Genomic DNA, 19,308 nt, shown 5'->3' on the forward strand with positions numbered 1-19,308 from the left:
CCTTGTAGTTTGTTACTCCCTATATTCCCATACCGGTCCCTATCTTTCTTGGCCCTGCACCTGCTTTCCCAGCAGCTGTAGCTTGTTACAGCCACGGCCTGTTGGCACAACATAATTACTTGGTCTCAGGATTCAAGAATAGCTCAAGGCTACCTTTCTTGTTAACTTCAGCACAGCAACCTCAGTACAGTTCTGATTACAGGCCTATTCTAATACCAGGCCTGGATTGTGCAGATCTTCAGCGATTCTAAGGCCATGCTTCTGCAGCCATTCTTCTACAATCCTACTACCTCAAAGTTTGCATTTAAGTTCCCTGCATTTGGGAAAACTGCAGGAAACAGCTGGAAATGCAAGGTGTGGGTCTCTGGGAAAACTATGTTGCTGATGGTGGTGCCGCTGCTGGTTACAAAATACAGGGCTAGACAGACTTTTGGTCTGACTAAGAAGGACATTTTCATTGTTGAGAAGATTCTGTGTATTTCTGAGTACAAAGCTTCCCTTGTCACTGTAGTCTGCTATTTTCACACATTCTTTTTTACAGAGAGAAAGCTGTGAGAAGAGTACTGCTGTGTAGGATGTTCTTGGACTGGGATGTTCATCATTGTTGCTTGAACACTAAGAGGTGAACAGTGCCTTCAACACACATTCTGTGTGAAAGATCTGATTTTTGAAGGTCTGTGGCACTGGCTTTCTCTGTATGTCATACTGTAAACAAAACATTTATTTTGTGCAAATATTTTTAATCTTTCTGAAGTATGCAGCTCCTGTAAGTAACATAGATTAGTCCTTACTTTTGCCTGTGCTTTGAGAAAGTGGCAAATCTAGTCTAGTAAAAAGGAGTCTGCTTAAAGTTACCGGTGCCCTGTGAGATGTGGCATTTCATGTGGGAGAGCCCGAGCCTGCCCCGGGGACCGTACCCAGCGCTGACTCAGACTGCTGGGCACAGCTCTGCGCTTTTAGGACTGCATCGAAGAGGGACCGGCTACTTGCTGCTCCCTGCTGCAGGCAGAGTACTGGTTCCTAAGTCTTTCCAAATTATTTTCGGAGCGAGCTCCCGCGCAACACACCTAGCTGAGCCACCACACGACCGTGTAAGGAGGTCTGAGGCGGCCGGCCAGTCAGTCGCGACACTCCGCCAGCGCCGAGGAGCGGCAGCTCCATGCTGCCTCCTGCCGCCCACGGTCAGCGGGCCTCGGCCTCGGCTTGGCGGCGCCTCCTCACGGCGCGGCCGCCCTACGGCCGCCACCAAAGGCCGCCGGTGCGCCGCAGGCCGCTGTCCACCGGCCTCCCTGGGCGGGAACGGGCCGCGGCCCGGCGGGTGACGGCGAGCGGCCCGGCCGGCGGGCGGAGCGGTGTCGGACGGGCTCCCTCCGCAGGGCCGCCCGCGCTACTGCGGCGGGGCGGCGGCAGCCGAGCGCCCCTGGCGTTCCGCGGCGCCTGCAGCCAGCGCGGCGCGGCGGGGTGCCGCGCTTCGGCGGCGGCGAAACCCAGAGCGGGGCGGAGGAGGGAGAAGAATTACCTCCGAAACGTCGATTTCTGAAACGCTGAAGAGCCTCGGTGCAGGCACGAAACGAAGGGCAGAGCGTAACCGGGGGGAGGCCTCCGCTGCACGGCACCTCGCCCTGCTTCTGGAAGCGTTCAGGGCTCCAGGCGTCCCGACCGGAGCTGAAAGCGTTAACGTGCTGCTTTATCTGCTCCAGCACTTAGACGGAGCGAAAGACTTGCATATGAAGCACTTCAGCACTCTAGTTACTTTCACAGTTACACACCTGGTGTGGCAATTTCAGTGGCTGTAGGAAGGTTCTGACTTTTCCAGCGGTCTCTAAGTCTCACCGCACAGGCGTGCGAGCGCTCCGCAGGAGGCAGGTGTGTTCCCCAGCCTAAAATTTTGTCTCTCGCTGAGCCCAGGTAGATGGCAGTGGGGGAATGGAGGGGAAATTGTTCAAGCTGCATCAAAAAAATTATAACCCGGACTGCAAGTGTGGGATCCTTCTTAATAAGAAGTAATACAAAACTGTCAGGCAAAGTATTCCACTCTCTTCTGCCTGTGCGGCAGTACTTTTGTTTTCAGGAAGAGCGGGACAAACATAATTCACCCAGAAGTGTGAACAAGGGGAGTTTGGGGGCTTGAAAAGTGAGTTCTATGTAGTAGTTCTGGCGGTTCATCCTGGCAGGACTGATGTCGCCTTTAGTAGAAGACGGGGCTATTTAATTTAGTTTAGAACCCGAATGAAAATAAGGCAAAGGTGGTTTACAGTGTGTTTAGCAAGTTCAGAAGCCGTGAGGGAACTTGCTTAAGGATTTTAGATACTAGTTACAGTGTCTTGGCTAACATGCTGGTTAAGTATGTTTCTCACACTGGACAAAGCCCTGAGTATATTTCAACAGACCCACCAAGGATGATTTATGTTTTCAAAATCATAATGCTCTAAACACTTCCATGTTCTCCTGATGTGTCATTCATAAATGTAGCATTTTATCTGTGGCGGTGAGAAGATATTACATCACTTTTCTGTTTGCATTTTCCTGTGCGGGCGGCCCTGAAACTCTTGCAGTTACTGAAGCAAAACCAAGGGGTGTGATGAGCGATTTCTGCTGGGTTTTCTGCTCTTTCTCCGCAGTTAAGCAACTTAATTCCTTACCGTTTTACAGTAATCCCCTAGTAATTCGCATTGTTTGAGGGAAAGACTTATTTCACTGATTCACGCAGTGCACATCAGCAGGTAACCGGCCGCAGTTCATCCTCCAGCCGCCCCGCCGGCCCTCTCTCGGTCCGGGCCGTCGCTTTATCTCCTGTTCACGGTCTCTGATTCTGTGAGTGCTGCAGCTTGGCGGCCGGGACTGCTGAAGTAAGGTGCTCGGCCAGCCGGGAAACCGCGCCGCCGCGTTCCCAGACCTCGTTCCTCGCTTTTGGCAAGGCTCCGCACGGCCCGGCGCGGCTGCCCGTGGTCTGCCCGCGGAGGCAGGCTCCGTCGTGGGCTTCCCCGGCTGGAGGGCGAGGGCTGGACTGGGCCTCGGGGCGCGAACACGCGTGGGGAGGGGTCGTGGCTTTTAACATCCCACCTCTCCCCCGGGCTTCGCCGCCTGGCAGCGGTGCTCCGCGGCTGCCGGCGGCGGCGGCGCGGCGGGCCGGGGCGCGCTGGCCGTGTGGCCCTGCGACCGGTGGCTCCGGCCGGTGCCCGCGCCGTGGCGGCGGCGGGGGGCCGGCAGGGGGCGCTGCTGCCCCGCTCTGGCCCCGCTCGCTTCCCTCGGCGGTTCCATTGGAGCAGCCGGAGACAAGTTGGCGCCATTTTGAAGCCGACAGGGGGACCGGGGCGAGCTGCGGAAGGGGAGGGGGTTAGAAGCGATTGGCTGCGGCTACGGCGGCAGCTCCTCTCCGAGCCCGGAGCAGCGGCAGCGCGGAGCGGACCCGCCTGGGACCAGCGAGGAGAAGCGGCTGCGGCGGGGTAAGGAGCCCGGCGCCTCGGCCACGGTTACCCGCACCGCGTACTCGCTCCATTTTCCTTTCGCTGTGGCGGGGGCGGGGGGCGCCCGCTCGGACCGAGCTCCGCGGCTAGCGCTCGAGGAGGAGCAGGAGGGGGGGCGAGACCTCCCCTTGGCCCGTGGCGGAGCCCCCCCTTCCCATCCCCCTCGCCCCTTAACGGGGCTGCTCCCCTCCCCCTTTCCTGTGGCCGGCGTCACAAATTAAATTTGCCGCCCCCCCTTTCCCTTCCCCCCCCCCCCCCCCCCCCCGCACTCCCCCGCACCCCGGGCGCGGCGGGGCCCCGCGAGGGGGTGACCTTGGCTGGGTGCGCGCTGCCCCGGGGCCTGGGGGTCTCCCCCTCCCCCCCCAGGTGGCCCGGCGGGTGGTGTCGCGCGCTCCGCGCCGGTGGCTCCGGGCGGCGGGGGCGGGGGGGAGGGAAGGAGGGAGGGAGGGAGGGAGGGAGGAGGCTGCTCGCCCGTTGTGGTGAGTGATCGCGGCTCCCTCGGGTGTCCCCTCCCTGCCCCTTGCAGCCGGCCTAGTCCCCGCTCGGGCTGCGCCGGGGCTCCCGCCGCCTCGCGCGGCTGCCCGGGCTCGGCGAGGGGACACCCCCCGCCACCCCCACCTCCCCTCGCCGCCCGCTTCGGTTTTTCCGCCCTGCACTTCGCAGCGATCGTCAGCCGGGAGGAGCTGGCGGCCGTTAAGGACCTCGGTTTGGTGGGTCCCTACTTCTGCGAGCCCGTTTCTTTCATGCTGCCCCCCCCCCCCCCCCGCTTTCTTTTTCCTTCCCACTTTGTATCAGGCTCTGTTAGAAAGCGCTCGGGAAGGAAGGGGGGCGGGGGTGGGGGGGTTTGCCGCCGCCTGGTAGGTGGAAAACTATGAATTTTACATCTGAATTGCCAGATGGGGAATGGTTAATTTATAGGTTATGTATTGTTTACGTTGAGAGCCTCTGGTCAGGATTCTAGGTCTGTAACTTCATCCTGCTGCAAATAAATCACTATCTATTCTTCAAAACAAATCAACAATTAATGATGGTGAACAATCCTGGAAAAATTAAACGGCAGCAGAGCAGCTCCTAGGGAGCTGGATTTTGCCGTGCAAGCCTTCTTCTGACTTCGGTGCTTGCCTCCTGTGCCGCTGCTTGCTGAGGGCTGTGATAATTTTGTGAGCCGTTCTGTTCTCCCGTTTAACACAACTGCTGAAGTATTCTCGTGTCTGTCTTTGTTTTGTGCTTGCTGGGTAGGTGCTGTGGCTGTAGTTGATTTCTCTTTGCTGGGGATGGAATGGAAGGGAGCATTGAAAATTTGAGTGGCTTTATAGTTGAAAGCGGGTGTCAAATCACATTTTGGGATGGAGATGAGATGACGTGCATTCCTTCGGGTTTTCGCCTTCCAAACTAGTGGAATCGTTCAGTTTTCAGATGATAGAAATTTTGCTTGGTATGTCTCGTATGCAATACAGATACGCTCTAAATATTATATATACTTATGTCAAGAGATACATTCAGCTATTTTGCATCTTTTTGAGGTATGCTATGCGCAGACCACCCTAAAAGAAAACTGATAGTGACAGACAATCAGGTAAGGTAGTTTAACGGAGGTGTGTGTATCACGTTCATCACAGGCATTTGAAAGTGTGCACTGGAGATGAACTGGAGCGCTGGAGAAAGTAGTGCAGTACTTCAGTACTCGCATGACATCTTGTGTCTGTGTTTGAAGCAAGGTTGTACTTGTATTACTGTGAGGTGGGGGTGTGTGGCGTGGTTTTGTGTGTGGTGTTTTGTTTGTTTGGGATTTTTTAATACAGTTCTTACACAGTAGTGTTGGTTGTGTGTCTCTTGCATTCCTATTGCTAGTTGCTATATGGATTGGATAAACTGTAGTTCAGCTTTTGATGAAACAGCTAAATAAATCAAATTAAAATGGAAAATCATATGTGTGTAACACTTGTATGTTCTTTTTTACCCTTGTGTGCCATATAAATATTGGGTTTAGGCTGTATCTCTCAAGCTTACTTAGGGACTTAAATTGAGCAAGTCAGCGAAGTTCATTATTAAGCTGTAATTAAAAATATAAAATCTAACAGTCATTGTTAGCATTTGGAAAAGCATAGTAATGAAATATGGGCATGACCTCAGGCGTTATCCATTTTTGGCTCTAGAACAGGAGGCTTGGTTACGTCCTGTAGATCAAAAGAGATGCATTTTCTTTTGGGATATGTTGCTGTCTACCAGGCTCTCAGGTTATGCATTTTTCCCCTCTGTCTCTTTCTTCAGTCACACAGTTTATATTCATACAGAAGAGCAAGAGATTGTATGGGCTATGTGTAGAAGCCTTTTAGTAAGGGACTTTCATTTAAAGATCTTTGGAGTAAATGTGTTTTCTTCTAGCCTGACTTTGGAAGAGGTAATAAAGGCTACTTGTTGCACAAGGAGAATTTTCATGGGAGCAATGAATAAGAAGATGTGAAGCTGAACAGTAATAGCATGCAAAGTAGGAAACGGAGGAAAATGTGATACTACAACTCATTGTTTTTCTCTACCGTTTTCATTCTAATATCCCTTTCTCTTAATATTTCTTAGTCCAAATACATACCTTTCTCTTTCTTGACACAGTCTTCCTCCCTGCCTTCTGACAAGTTTCTTTATTAGACCCTAAAAGTACTTCTTGTGTGTCGTACACTATCTTGCCACTTGTCAGTACCATACTCCCTTTAACAAGCTTCTAAAGTAACAGTGTGTTTGCTATTAGCACATAATGTCAATACTGCAACCTGAAATAATCTTTGGAAAGACCGAGAGAGTATTGGAGGCTTTCAGTTTTGAAATTGTTTGGTAAGGGAAAGCAGAGATTTTTTTTTTTTTTAAAGGATGGGTTAGTGTGATGATCTTTGGTGGTGAAGTGTTATGTTGATTTACCAAATCTGTAGACCTTCTGGAGTATTTGAATAGCATTGACAGATCTTGGAAGGAATCATGCGCAGGCTTTAAGAACTGCAAAATATATGCTGTAAAAAACCCCACCAATCTTCTCCTTGCCCTCAGAGGTTGAACATCTAAAAGTTAAGACTGTGCAGATATGTAAATGATATGCCTATTGCTTTTCCATTGGTGACATCTTCAGTTGAATGTGGTCTTGCAGAAAACTTGATATTTCTGCTTAGTTTTGATACTTAAGTAAAATATATCAAAAGTGAACTGTATAAATGAAAATGAATTTCAGCAAGTTAGTGGTTTATTTCAAAATCTCTTGGAAACATTTTGGATTCTACAATAAAAAATTAATATGCATATTTACTGTAACACATCAAACTTGAAACAATTCCATGAAATACAATTAATATTTTAACTTCATTTTTAAGAATAAAAATGTTAATGCTGCCATTCTTTTTAAAAGTTATTACTGTCTGTTTCTGCATATACTGGTTTTCAACCTCTTCTAAAGTGTGAAGAAGTCTTTGAAATGGGTTCCAAGGATTAAGACCTCCATTACTTTGTCTCCATCTATGGAATTTACTTTTACACATCCCACCCTAAGCAGTGGAAAAACATTCTGCATCACTCTTCTTCTTTTATATTGCCCGGTCTTCAGCTCTGTTGTAGCAGCTCATGACAACTTTGGTATTAATACGTTTCAAGAAGTAATAATAAAAACCCAGAAAGCACGATACTTCATCAAGAGCAGATGGGCATGTTTGTACTAATCATCTTGTGTCTGTCACCATTTATATGGTAGTACCGTAACCAGGGATCAGGACCCCATCTGGGATTTTCTAATTTAGACCCTGTTCTTTAAAGATCGATTCCAGACAATACTAACTGTGTGTACTTTTTCTCTGACTTAATTAGAAATCCTGGTGGATGCTTCTGCTGCTGGAATGAGACACTTCACTTGCACGCTCTTTAATGGGCAAAAAAGACATGAAGTTAGCAGTCAAAAATGTTATTGTCTTAATTGCTTCCATTGTGTGGTCACCTAAACTACATTTTGTATCTCTTTTAAAGAGGACTAGATTCAGCTAAAACTTAATCACTTAGAAAGTAACTGTTGAGTGAGGTTTTCCACCTTTTGTGTAAATATATGCATTAGTTGTCTGCAGCTATCAAAGCAGCCTCTGGTTCTCTGTGAGACACCTGCAGTGTATCAGCATTGTAGCTCAATTCAGCATCAAGAAAGGAGGGGAGGAGAAAAAATGAAGATTTTTTTTTTTTTCATAGTTATCCACACTGAGTACGTTCATGAGGAAATCTTAAAAAAAAATTACATCAAAACTTTATGTAATCTTTGGGCCATCTTGAGTTTGACTGTTCACTTTGCTGCTTTGTTACTTGGATACAGAGTTTCGATGAAGACAGTAAGATTTCCAGGACATCTTTGTTTGGCATTGCAAATGTTAGATTTCTGCTTTTAACAAAAAAGAGCTGAGATGAGTTGTCAGTTATGAGAATTGAGCAGAAGATACTTCATGGAAACTTCTTACTGTATTTAGGGATTCCCCTCCAGCATTTACCTACTTAAAAAACTTGATACTTTTCTTGGGGAAGATCTACAGAGGTGCTAGGCAGCTTGCCATTACGTGTGATACTGTCTCGGATAATTATTTTGTTATTTGACAGTTCAGTATGAAGCATTGTATGTTGTTCATTATGACTTCCTGTACATAGAAACAAAGTGTGTGGAAGAGACTGAAGCTTTTTGTGCCATCAAGTTGTGAAAGCTTTTGTGTGGGACAATGTCTATGGACACTGTGTGCCACCCAGTGCTTTTCAGAGGTTTAAGAGAGGTAGATCGTGCATGCTTAATGCATGGCATATAATAAAGTTTACGTTGGGTTTTCTTCCTTTGAAAGTGTGAACTAGTCAGAATAAGGCTATAACATTTTGTGTTCCTGTTCTTTTCAAAATAGAAGAAAGTATAGATAAGCTCAATGATAAAGTCTTCAGATTTGTGAGGGAGTTTTGCAGAGGGATAGCAAGTAGGAGACACATTTTTCTTCCATTTGCCCGGCTTAGATTATGCAGTCTGTAGTTCTTGGAAGCGTTTCTGCAGCTGAGGGAATTAAGAACAGTTTTTCATGCATGTACAATTTTCGGGAGGAAATAGTCTGCGCTTGACTTGAGGTAGTGTAACTTGGGCAAGACTTTCAAAATGCTTCAAATGTTGCCTATGGTAAGCTCTCCATTAGGTTCGTACAGTGTTATATATGAGCATGTTTAGAGATACTTTTTATTTTTTAATGGGTCATTGCCCCCTTAATCTTCTCTATTACATACAAAAATGCCTTAAACCAATATTCAAATAAAAATTTCTTTGTAAAAATAGGAAACAGTTTTAATTCATTTCTGACCTCTTAAGTACATGTCATGGTGGTATTTAGTTACAATTTATATATAATTTTTTCAACTTGCTGTATTTAGGAATTGGAGCTGTGTATCAAAGTTGGCTGATGTATTTTCCAAAAGCTGGAAAATGTGAAATGAATTGACTGGGGACTGTGGGAAGGGAAAGCATATCTAGTGGTTTGGGTGATTGAATGTCACTTTGGAATACTGGAATTCTTTCTTTCTATCAGTTTCTTGTGGTCCCAGATAAGTCTGTTTAAACCAAACTCCCCACAAGAGCTTATTAGTAGAACATTGATTTCCTGGGAGACAGTTTCTAGACCCTGACTACTTCTGCATGGCTCAACAGAAGCTTTAGTTTTGGACAGTGCTGAATAACATGGTGTACTTTAAAGTTGTGCCCTAAATTTCTCTAACAGTGCAGGCAAAATTGGTGGATAGTTCTTAAATTTTAGCCTGTAACTTGGGTTACTCGTCTATAAAATGGGAAGGATACCCATATTTATAAAAAAAATTAGTGTAAGTGTTGTGAAAACAAGTTAATTATTATGGCATGCTAACGTATTACAGTGGTGAGTCCTGTACAGAAGACCAGTAGGGGATTAAGTCTCTTTGGAGCATGGTTGAAATAGGATGTAATAAGGGACACACGTGAAATTACAAGGGGAAAAGTTGAGTAGCTTTGCTTTGAATGAGAGAATTTCTGTGGTGTGGAAGAAGTTAGTGAAGGGTCAGGTAAATCAGCTCCTTTTGTGTGTATTCTCTTTAATGTTGTATAAGAGACATTAAGAGTTAGCAAACATGAGAATTAAGAACTGATTTTGCAACTATTTCCATGCTTTGCTGTTCCTTTTTAAGCAAACTTAGTAAACAAATTCACTGTATGGATGTGCTCCTGCGAGTCATTAGGTTGTAACTTTTAGCTACGTGTAGCTACTACTAATTAAATGGATGGAATGGTATTAGTAGCAGTATGTTTTTTCTCTTTTAACCAGAGGTATGAGAGTGTTTCAGTGGATGCTTGCAAGTGCTTGTTGTTGGTAGAAAAGCAATGTAATGTATGATGATTGCATGTGGTACTGCAGGCCCTGGGAAGGACTGACTTCTGCTGGATGTGCATTCCCCTCCTGCAGCAGATTTTTCTGCTCTGGTCCTTCTGTCTAGTTTGTCCTCATACCTCTTCAGGCTTCTGTTTTCAATGCTTTGTTGTCCAAGTAAATCCTACTTGCTTTCTCACCTTGTTCAACACTTAAACGTCCAGCCTTGAGGTTCCTAAACTGTGGTGTATGGAGTTTGGGGTTTTTTTTTGTTTGTTTGTTTTGTTTTTTTTTTTTTTTTTTGGTTTTTGTTTGTTTTTTTTTTTTAACCCACATCCCCCCCCCCCCTTAAATTTGTGTTTTGGTTGAATGCATTTCCCATAACCCCTAAATCCATAAAGCCCTAAATTTGTCTGATGTAGCTGCTTGTTCCCTGCAGCAGAGTTGGTAGAAGTCAGTGTGTGCATACCTCCGTTGTTTCCATGCTAAACTGAGCTTTCTGTCTTAAAGACTTAAGACGGACTGCACTTGAACTGAGAATGTGTTTGAGGTGTGGACAATTCCGGCTTTTTCTGCCAAAGAAACAGCAACATCTGGTTGTGAGCAGACAGGTGGATTAGTGATGGATTCAGTTGTCAACAGGAATTACTAGAGGCGTTTGTTAGTCTGGTTTGGCTATGTTAACCTTCTAACTTCAGGGGAATCAGGAGAGAGCAACCCATAATGTGCACGTGAACAGTTCTTGTACAGTGGTGGAAACTCTCCGAATTATTTTATTATGATTGCATGCCTACAGTCATAGTGCAAGCAGCTATGTTTCTTCATTAATACTTCAAAGTTTACTCCTTTCAATTGGAAAACCCATCCTTTTAACAATGAGTAAAGATTAGTTTCTATTGAGTTTTTGTTTACAGTTATCTGCTATAGGTGTTACTTGTGTCCTAAATGTTTCTATTTATGGAACATAATCCAGAGGAGATTGTGTAGGGGTTTTGTTGGTGTTTTTTGTTTTGTTTTGTTTGTGTGTTTTTTGGGTTTTTTTTTTTTTTGGTATGTTAATGATGATGTACTTTTAATTTCTTTACTGGGTAGATTTTTGTCCTCCTTGGGGGGTGGGGTGGTCTTGTGGTATTACAAGGAAGCAATCCAGCCTGGTAAAATGAGGTGTGTGTCGTTACTATGTATCGGCACAGATCTGAGCCTGAGCAAAAGTACAACCTACACACTAGTGCACACAATGAATTTGGCTGTCACTGTGCAGTGGTATGTCATGGAATTTCTCAAGTTGGAAGGGACTCATAAGGATCATCGAGTCCAACTCCCTGCTCCCCACAGAACTACCTAAAACTAAACCGTATGACTAAGAGTGTGGTCCAGGTTACCGGGTGTGGTGCTGTGATCGCCTGGGGAGCCTGTTCCAGTGATCTAACATCCTCTCGGTGAAGAACCTTTTCCTAATGTTTGATCTAAACTTCCCCTAGTGCATCTTCATTCCATCTCCTTGTGGAGATATCATTCCTAACACAAATGATAAGCTGCAACTGAAGGGTAACTAAATATTAAACATGAATTTCAAAAGAGAAAGCAGACCAAAGAGTTTGAAAATTTAGTACGGGGAAGGTTAGTGTAGCTTAATAGTACATACACTCCTGTTTGTACCTATGCCAGGATTAAAATGCGTTAATGTGTGTAACTTTCTGAAAGAAGTGTGCAAAGAAGATAGAGCTAGGTTCCCTTCACTAGGCCCAGTGACAGGGCCAGAGGCAGTGGGCACAAACTGAATCACAGGAGGTTCCCTCTGGACACCATGCGACACATTTTCATTGTGATGATGACCAAGCAAGCACTGGTACAGGTTGCTCTGGGAGGCTGTGGAGTCTCTATGTATGGAGATGCTCAAAAGCCATCTGGATATAGTCCTCAGCAACCAGCTTTAGGTGATCCTTCTTGAGAAAGGGGGTTCGACCAGTTTGACCTCCAGAGGTCCTTCCAGTCTCAGCCATTCTGTGAAAGCATAATCCACTGGGCTAAACAATTATAAGGGAAGAATAACTGTATTAGAAGTTACAGGAGTGAACAGGTTATTGGCAGAGTTTACATGTCGGTCAAGCATAGAGATAAATGTCAAGGGTAAGTTAAGACTTTGCAGATAGAAGCATCAAAAGAATTTTCAGCTTCAACTTTTTTAAGTGATCTTATTTTTAGGCTCATGTATGATAGCAGATGACTAGACTTTGTCACTTGAAGTTTCTTCTAGTCCTGTGGTCTTAAAAAACTAATGCACTTAGCTCACCTAGTTGCGGTAAGTCTTCATCTAATTTGTGCTTTGTAATTACAGTTATGGGTTCTTCCTCTGTCTTCAGGGACACAATTATTTTTTCAGTCTATGGTTTTCTGTCACTTAGAGTTTTGTGAAAAGCAAATAAAAATGTTCTGCTTAGCTAGGGGAAAAAAAAGCCAAACTGATACAAATAGAAGTTGTCTACCCAGATGGCTTGTAAAACACCCAGTTGAATGTGATTTTGGTACTAAGATTTCTGTATGCAATCCTAATATAAATGTTTGTTTCTAATTCATATTGATTAGGAGTGGGTGTTGTGTTGATTAGCACAGCATCTGACTTTGTAGTGCAATACCCATTCTTTCTTTTAGGTCATAGGATTCAATCCATCCCACTAGTGTTTTTGTTGATCTTTAGTAATTCTGTATTGAATTATTTGTCATAGGGCGTGAGGCATTTAATTTTATGGTTTTTAATGTTACATGCAAAGTTAGGAGTGGAAGGGAGTTCTCATTTATTTATACAAATTCTGATTTGTTACTCAAGCAACGTTATATAGGTTGTCCATCTGTGAAATTTTACAAAATGTCGTTTTGCTTCTGTGGTAGCATGCTAGTATTCTTAATGTATGGGTTTTTTTTTTGTTTGGTTTTAATACTTAGAGAAAAAAACCCCAAACCCTAACAGACTTTCATAGTAAGGCTCAAGAAGGCATTTTTTGCCAATTAAATGAAATAGTAAAATAATACCAAGTGTTGTTTCCTCGGCAATACAGTGATTAAACTTGATCTGTATGTAGTGTCTGTCTGTAGTTGTCTTCTGCATTCTGTCATGTTCCCCTTATTTTCCCCATGGCTTCCATGCCACTCTTGTATGTTTTCTTTTCTCCCCTTGTGTATAAATACTACAGATGTTAGCCTTCTGAGGTTATGTAATGCAAGATAGCTGAGATTTTTTTGCTACTTTTGTTTGTTACGCTGTTTCGAAAATAGAGTTAATGTAAAGGAAAATAGCAATTCCTGCCTCCTTCCCCCAATTCTTTTCCAGCTTTTGGAGGATAGAAACAAATAATTCGTCCGTAACTGTAGCTTCCCTGCTAAAAGAAGGCTGTGTCAGAATTATGGCCATAGACTAGTGAATCTGTGAAGTTTGGGTGTCTAGGCTGGTTGTCAGTTCTCTTGTTTTAGAGTAGCAGTCTAAGAACTTTTTATCAGCGTTTCTGGTGATTATGGTAAGAGAAGTATTTTGTAGAGTGAAAGGTCTCCTTTTTCAAGTAACCACTCATGTAGCCTACAACAGCAAGATACTAATCTCTTGTATACTGATAAGAGTTCTGTTGTATTCGATTTTCATGTTTTGCTTCAGTTACCGACTGGAAAGTTGTTCCAAAACTTTAAAAAGTAGAAGTCTGCCTCTAGTAATTGGTTTTTTCTTCGTTGTCTGAGCTGTTTATCTTTGTGTTTTTGTCTTATGGTGGTTCATTTTCTTTGGGTGAGGTCTTCATTTACAGTGATTTCTGCCCCTCTTCCAGTTAACCTTCTGACTGTCTCTTCTTGTTGCCTCTGTAGATATGCTCTCCTGATGTAATAGAGTTTACGTGCTCTTTTTCTGTTTAAATTATCTCAATGATAGCTGCTGGTAGCTGTACATAGTATTCCAAGCTGGTTCTTGCCAGTACTTTAAAATCTGTGTTAGATGTTGAAATTTTGGTTTTGTGGGGTTTTGTTTGTTTTTTGAGGTACCCTCTCTAGAATGAGTGTTAGCACTAGTGTATATTCTTGTGATTTTCTGTGTCTGGACCTAGGTATAGGACTACCCTTCGGCCCCCAGTTTTTTCCTCTTGCAGTTAACTTTTTCAGACTTGTAGTATATGTTCTTGTTTGAGGGTTCAAATGCAGTCTGTATACATACAAATATTTCAGTTTCTCTAATCTTTTCTTTCAGTGTTTTACTGCATCCGTCCCTGTATGATTTCCAATTTAATGCTTACATAATAAATGGATTTGCAGTGTAAGGAAAGAGCTTATTGTTTATCACACACTGATCAAACATAAATTGTCCCAGGGTAATATGATAATCTTATAAGTTACGTCTATCCCTGTATTTAAAATTCTTACTTTAGCATGCAAATATTCTTCTGAATTCTTCAAATATTATTGATATCAAACTAGTGCAGCTGTACTGGCAGTATTACTTTTTTGCTGTACATTATTAGTGACAGTGCTGCCTTTATTTTCTTGTACTACACTTTAATTTTTAAGTACCTTTTGAAAAGGTTTTTATACCACACTGGTTCATGAATTCTCAGATGGTGTCTGTGCAGTTCCTTTGATTTGAAAAGGTGAAGTTCCTAAGTGTAGACACAGTACCTTCTGAGTATACCTGTTACCAGTTGCCACAGGAATGGAGTTTTACCTGCTGTTTCTTTGAAAATGGGTATTCAGCTGGCTTTTTAGGGTATTTCAATATCTTCTTGATACACAATCATTCCATGCAGCAGTATTTTTTTTTTTAATTATTTTTTTCTTCCTGGTTTTAGCTGTTGAAAACAGCTTGAAACTCATTTGTTCCTTTGGCATGGACATTGCCTGTGAGCAGCATGTTGGAATTGTATACATCTCCAAATCACTTCTTCTCTTAATTTGTGCCTTTCAAAACAGAGACTTAATTTATGCATTGCTTGTGTCAATTTAATATAAACTTTCATTGTCTCTGAATGTTGGCAAAATTGTATCCTGAGGGATTACAGATTGATATTGTTTGTGAAACAAGTTTTGTCATTGTATATAGGCTGGAGAATAACCTATATCCTGACTAAGTATGACACAGAGTAGTTCTGGTCCTCCAAGTATATGCACATGGCTTTTTTGACAGAAGAGTTGTTTTTTATTCCAAGTTTCCCACTGAGAGCAGTATTCCCAGATGCAGTAATAATTAGTGAGGAGGCTCATATGGATGAATTTCACTGTTTCTCCTCAGTATTGTATAGCTCAGACATACAGATAGAATGTTGTGAATGTTTCTTAACTTTCTGAAAGCCACCTGTATTGATTGTGTTGGTGTCTGTGATAGTTTCATGTGGTATTATGGAAGCAGAGTTATCCTATAGCTGATCCATGTGCTGTTGGTTCATAATCTGTGAAATGCTAAAATATGTCCAGAACGTTTATGCTTATGATCTTAACTGATACTGATAGTTCACTGAGTTACACTCTCTGATTTGCTGTATAAACAGGATTGCAAGTGTGTCCTTTGACAAATATATTTTGGGCACCAGTATGTCAGACTTCTCACCAGCACCGGAAAGGCAGGGTATCTCAAAGCCATCCCCTAAAAGTAGCCAGGTGAACATGTCAGAGTGAGGTAATGAATGAAATGAGTCTTCATTCATTAGTGGTGGACTTTAATGGGCTTTTGTGAGCTTTACAGTCTTGCTTAATTCTCCCTGAGTATCATTGTAATAATTAAATTACTATGCTTTATTCTCAAATCTTGTCAGTGTTATTTCAAAGTGTGCCTTCATGCGAAACACTTGATTTCAGTTTAATACTGATTAGTCTGAGTCTTCTGTGTGAGCAACTGAGTTAACTTTCCTGGTTTTATTGCAGTCATAACATTAGCAAGAAGGGTGGGAGAAGTCTGATTTCTTGAGTTAGTTCAATATATGTACTTTAATTTTAGTCTTCCTTAGACCATGACCATACTGTAGACTCAAGTTTGTTGGTTTTTTTTGGGACTTCATTCTTTTCTAAACTCTATTCAAATTGTCCTGCCAAGGCACAGACATAATCAATAAAGACAATTTTTTTAGGCTTTATTATTAAAATCAAGAGTCTGTAGAGAATATGTGTATCATGGCTTTTCAGAAGCTTTGGGCAGGTTTTCTTGGGGGCAAAGAATATGCTGTAATGCCCTTACGGTAAAGAGTATTCTTTTCCTAAATGGGTATTTGTATTCTAGGGGACAGGGAAACTAACATCTTTATAGGCAGCTCTGTCAGATTTGTGTTACATCGAATTGTTTGCTTCATTTGGATTTATTCTTGGATGTGGTTGAGCTATTAACACTCAACTGAAGGTGCTTTACATAGGGTATATCATATAAGTATTTCAGGTTTTTCAAAGCTGATGTGACTGATTTTTTTTTGTGTGTGTGTGTGTTTGTTTTTTTTTAATGGAGACAATCAGGAAAACTTAAGAAGTGTTAGCAGCCTGTCTAACGTAGCTAAACTTCATAGTGTGTGATAGTGACCTTTAGTATGTGAGAAGGTTTCATCCTTTGAAGGGTAAGGTGAAAAGGTCATTGACAAAAACTTAATGGCTTTTTCTCAGACTTAATGAAACATAAGCTGTTCTTTGTGCCTGCCTTTCTCCCTGCTTCTCCTCCTGGCTGGAAGAGTGTTCTTTACACAAAATCTTCTACATCTGAGGTGTACGTCCAACACTACATTTCTGACTTTGTGAGTGTAATGATATCCTGCGTATTAACAACTCCATGCATGCATTCTTTCCCCGTTTCTTCAAGGAATTGTATTTTTGTAGAGTAAAATAAATTACTATAGGACTAAGTGTATTAGGTGAAAACTGTCATGCTCCTGTCCAACTAAATTTTAAGTTCAAGCCAATTTGAATGACTTACTGTACTTTTTTGCAATATTACCATTTCTGTTATTTCACATGATTTGTGTTTGTTCTTAAGCACTCTGAGGACTGGTCATAGTCTGCTTGTTACACACTTTTTTTAAGCTTTTGTATAGTATGCTTGTGTAATATGACTACCTAACAAGCAATGAAGTGGAATGTTTTCCATAGTATTTTGCTGACAAATAGGTTGCAGGCGTCTATTTTACTGACATCATATTTTGTCAGCCTATACTCTTTTCCACTTTATGAAACAAATAATGATACTTTTTAAAAAAAATAATTAACCAGTATTTCTTTGTTCAGTTATATTTTTTGCCCCTTTTTCCTCAGCTAGAATCTTTTGCTGTAGTCTTCCAATTTTTATGTCCTTGCCGTTTCTTTTCCTGCAGCCATACACAGATAAAAGAAATTATAATTGTAGTGCCCACAGTCCATTTTACTTAGTCTTGGGTAGAAGTATGAAAGCTGAGATCCCACAATAACAGCAGGGCATGTTTTTCCTTAGGCTGTTGATTGATTTTAGTGGTGAATTCTGTTATGTAGTTTCTATTTTTTTTTTAACAGGGTTTATTTCAGTGAAAATGCTGTCTTGTAAATGGGGAAAAAAACAAGTTTTATTCTTGTCATATTTGCTTTTAATCATGTCTGAAAAAATGCTGAAATTTACAAGGTGGGTCACTTGTATCTTGCGGAAGCTGCAAGTGTCTGCAACACCACTGGAGAGAGCTGTATGCTGAGATAAGTTGGTACTGGATAATGTCTACTTGCTTAATCTTTGGGAGGCTTTAAGTTTCAAAAAATCTTATCAGCAGAGATAGGGACATGCCTGGGATCATTTCCTAACTGATGGTAATGGTGAGTACTATATTCTATGTAAGTTGCATGAGGTTTTTTTAGTGGCCATATGCTGACTTTGGTATCGTGGCTTGTCTTAATGCATTCTTTGTTTTTGTGTTAATTCTTTTCCTGAATCCTCTTGCACAGTTGCTATGTGCACATCTTTTAATTTGCCACAAAATATTTACTTAACATGTTAATAAAGAAACTTAATGCACTTTGCCATATTTTCTAATGAAAGGTTGAAAAAGTGTTTCCTAATTTAAGCTGGTGTTATTATTTACATACTGACTGTCAAAGGATTGCCGTTAATGAGACACTTGTGGTAGCACCCATTACTTTTCATGTAATTTGCCTAGCTGAGAGTGTTACTTCTGTTTTACAATGTGGTTCTTCATTCCCAAAGACCTTTAATTAGTGGCTTCTGTAAATTCTTCTGTATCAGTCCTTACTATGAATAGTGCTGCCTTACAGAAATACGAAGCTAACATTTTCTTGGTACTGTGAATAATACTAGTGTCTTGATTTAATGATAGTGAAGTAAACAGTGTAACATAATATAATGTTTCTAAAAGAGAATGACAGTATTCACCTAGACATTATATCTGAATCAGTATGAAAAATGACTTGGATTTACATGAGTGCACTTGGTCCAACACTATAAAGTTTTCTGTTGTACTCAACAGCAGAAAAATAACTGCCAAGTTTCAGCTTGGAATGGCTTTTTATAGCAGAGTTATAACTCCTTAGCAGTAGATTTATTATGGAAATGGATTTAATTTAGTGGCACTTACATAATGAAAGTCTTTCTAACACCTAAGTCACTTGTCACCTTGATCAGTTCTTGTCAATCAGCTACACACAGCAGGAATTTATCAGGATGTAAAATTTTTCTGCAAGTGGCTTAAATCATTAAATTACTTGTGTTTTATTAATAATTCTGCTGAAGTAGAAAGATGCCTGCCTCTTCCACTGCTGTAAGTTGCTGAGTAATCTCTTCAGAATACCTTGCCGCATCTTTTGCGGAAATTACAGCTTGATGAATTTCTTCGTACATGCTACATTATTGAAGCAAAGTTAGTGCTCTCAAAGTATTTGTAATGGTTTATATTTATTCATACAAGGATGTGACCTACTGAGGATGCAAAAATAAAAAAAACCCTGGATATAAATAATCAAAATGACAAGCAGCATGTTGACAGAGGAACAGAGCTTTGTAGTGAACTCTGTATTGTAGTTTACAAGATGAAAAAGATTTTACTTCCTCGGAATTTTCTCTGAGACAATTGAGGGAAGATGTTCTTGGGGCTTCTAAACTGTCTTTGTATTCCTGATGGAATGGCCTGTGGCAATGAGAGGCCACTGGTCATACTGCTTGATTGTTGATGAATATTTGCAAATTCTTTTTGTTGGCTACACTTTCTTGGTGGAGTGATATGAACTGTGTAAACGTATTTAAGTATCTACATGTTGCCTGTTTCTTCTATGCCAGCAATTTATTAAATTCACTTAGGCTTCTGACAGCTTTGTGAATGTGAAGAAAGTGTTATTTCTAGTGGCTCATTGTAAAATGTGTTGCAAATATAGATTTGGAAGTGTAAGTATTTGTATAGGTCAAATTTATTTAAGCTTTCTTAAACTTCATGTGCATAATTTAAACATACTGATCTTGAGATGTAACTAGATAATTATGTATAATTCAGTGG

General features: G+C 42.0%; 1 protein-coding gene across 4 annotated transcripts in view; it reads left to right on the top strand.

Annotated features, from left to right (window-relative positions):
- The first annotated feature begins 3,312 nt into the window (after nucleotides 1–3,312).
- PDS5B (PDS5 cohesin associated factor B) overlaps nucleotides 3,313–19,308 on the top strand; it is a 115,289-nt gene continuing 99,293 nt past the window's right edge. For all 4 annotated transcript variants that reach the window (XM_056328131.1, XM_056328134.1, XM_056328133.1 and 1 more), the window contains exon 1: nucleotides 3,313–3,446. The gene's annotated coding sequence lies outside the window, so the exon portion shown is untranslated. The remainder of the gene's footprint in view (nucleotides 3,447–19,308) is intronic.

Source organism: Falco biarmicus, chromosome 2 (genome assembly GCF_023638135.1).
Source record: "Falco biarmicus isolate bFalBia1 chromosome 2, bFalBia1.pri, whole genome shotgun sequence".
Taxonomy (NCBI): domain Eukaryota; kingdom Metazoa; phylum Chordata; class Aves; order Falconiformes; family Falconidae; genus Falco; species Falco biarmicus.